The sequence below is a fragment of the Arachis hypogaea genome, chromosome 5, assembly GCF_003086295.3.
Source record: "Arachis hypogaea cultivar Tifrunner chromosome 5, arahy.Tifrunner.gnm2.J5K5, whole genome shotgun sequence".
Lineage (NCBI taxonomy): Eukaryota > Viridiplantae > Streptophyta > Magnoliopsida > Fabales > Fabaceae > Arachis > Arachis hypogaea.
In genome coordinates, this window is record NC_092040.1 from 73,228,911 (window position 1) to 73,231,563 (window position 2,653).

Genomic DNA, 2,653 nt, shown 5'->3' on the forward strand with positions numbered 1-2,653 from the left:
TGGTGTCTTGCATGCATTGTTTATTTGATTTCAGTTGCATTTTGATTATTCCTCATTATTAAAAATCCAAAAAAATTTTAATTTGTGTCTTTTCAGGTCAATAATACAGAGAATTGAAGATTCAGAGCATACTGCAGAGGAATTACACAGAAAAAGCTGGGCATTCAAAATGCCAAGTGAAGAAGGAAAACTGGCGTTTAAACGCCAGCCAGGGTGCCTGGCTGGGCGTTTAACGCCCAAACGGGGTGAGTTTTGGGCGTTAAACGCCCAAAATGGTGAGGCACAAGAGGGAAGATTTTGTTTTTAATGCCAATTTTTTTAAAGTTTTCAAAATTTTTCAAAATCAAATCTTTTTCAAATCAAATCTTTTCAATCAAATCTTTTTCAAAATCAATTTCTTTCCATTTTCAAAAATACTTGCTATCAATTAATGATTTGATTCAACATTTCAAGTATGTTGCCTTTTCTGTTGAGAAAAGTTTAATGTTTGAATCATATCTTTTCTTGTTAGCCAAGTCATTAATTTTCAAAATCAAATCTTTTTAAATTGTTTTTCAAATCATATCTTCTCAATCATGTCTTTTTAAAACTACATCTTTTTCAATCATATCTTCTTAAGTCACATCTTTTTCAAAATAGTTTTCAATCATATCTTTTTAATTTCTTATTTCAAAATCTTTTTCAAAAATCACTTGATTTCTTTCCCACTCTTAGTTTTCGAAAATCAATTAATCTTTTTCAAAATGTTTTTAAAATCTTTTTAATTTATTTTCAAAAATTTCTTCCCCTTTTCTCACATCCTTCTATTTATGGACTAACACTCTTCCTTAATGCACAATTCGAACTCCATCTTTCTTGATAAGTTCGAATTCTTCTACCTCTTCCTTCTATTTTTCGTTTCCTCTGACACATCAAGGAATCTCTATACTGTGACATAGAGGATTCCATATTTTCTTGTTTTCTTCTCTTTCATATGAGCAGGAGCAAAGACAAAAGCATTCTTGTTGAGGCTGACCCTGAACCTGAAAGGACCTTGAAGCGAAAGCTAAGAGAAGCTAAAGCACAATTCTCTGTAGAGGACCTACCAGAAATCCTCAAAGAAGAAGACATGTCAGCCGAAAACAACAACAATGCCAACAATGTAAGGAAGGTGCTGGGTGACTTTACTGCACCTACTCCCGACTTCTATGGGAGAAGCATCTCTATCCCTGCCATTGGAGCAAACAACTTTGAGCTTAAGCCTCAATTAGTTTCTCTAATGCAACAGAATTGTAAGTTTCATGGACTTCCATTGGAAGATCCTCATCAGTTTCTAGCTGAGTTCTTGCAAATCTGTGACACTGTCAAAACCAATGGGGTTGACCCTGAGGTCTACAGACCTATGCTATTCCCTTTTCCTATAAGAGACAGAGCTAGGATATGGTTGGACTCACAACCTAAAGAAAGCATGAACTCTTGGGAAAAGCTAGTCAATGCCTTCTTGGCAAAGTTCTTTCCACCTCAAAAATTGAGTAAGCTTAGAGTGGAAGTCCAAACCTTCAGACAAAAGGAAGGTGAATCCCTCTATGAAGCTTGGGAAAGATACAAACAATTGATCAGAAAGTGTCCTTCTGACATGCTTTCTGAATGGAGCATCATAGGTATCTTCTATGATGTCTGTCTGAACTGTCTAAGATGTCATTGGATAGTTCTGCTGGAGGCTCTCTTCATCTGAAGAAGACGCCTGCAGAAGCTCAAGAATTGATTGAAATAGTGGCAAATAACCAATTCATGTACACTTCTGAACGGAATCCTGTGAACAATAGGACGAATCAGAAAAAAGGAGTTCTTGAGATTGATACTCTGAATGCCATATTGGCTCAGAACAAAATATTGACTCAGCAAGTCAATATGATTTCTCAAATTCTGTCTGGAATGCAAGCTGCACCAGTCAGTACTAAGGACGCTTCATCTGAAGAAGAAGCTTATGATCCTGAGAACCCTTCAATAGAAGAGGTGAATTACATGGGAGAACCCTATGGAAACACCTATAATCCTTCATGGAGAAATCATCCAAATCTTTCGTGGAAGGATCAACAGAGACCTCAACAAGGTTTCAACAACAATAATGGTGGAAGAAACAGGTTTAGCAATGGCAAGCCTTTTCCATCATCTTCTCAGCAACAGACAGAGAATTCTAAGCAGAGCCACTCTGACTTAGCAACCATGGTCTCTGATCTAATCAAAACCACTCAAAGTTTCATGACTGAAACAAGGTCCCCCATTAGAAACTTGGAGGCACAAGTGGGTCAGCTGAGTAAGAAAATTACTGAACTCCCTTCTAGCACTCTTCCAAGCAATACAGAAGAGAATCCAAAAGGAGAGTACAAGGCCATTAACATGACCTACATGTCCGAATTTGGAGAGGAGGAAGAGGCAGTGAGTGCCACTGAGGAAGGCCTCAATGGACGTTCACTGGCCTCCAATGAGTTCCCTAATGAGGAACCATGGGAATCTGAGGCTCACACTGAGACCATAGAGATTCCATTGGATTTACTTCTGCCATTCATGAGCTCTGATGAGTATTCTTCCTCTGAAGAGGATGAAGATGTCACTGAAGAGTAAGTTGCCAAGTACCTTGGGGCAATCATGAAGCTAAATGACAAGTTATTTG

The 2,653-nt window shown here is 37.8% G+C and overlaps 1 non-coding gene across 1 annotated transcript; it reads right to left on the bottom strand.

Moving 5' to 3' along the window:
* Positions 1-1,513: 1,513 nt before the first annotated feature.
* Positions 1,514-1,621, bottom strand: LOC112804495 (small nucleolar RNA R71). Its single transcript, XR_003203109.1, has one exon. It is a non-coding gene; the product is annotated as a small nucleolar RNA R71 (small nucleolar RNA).
* Between the last annotated feature and the right edge of the window lie 1,032 nt (positions 1,622-2,653).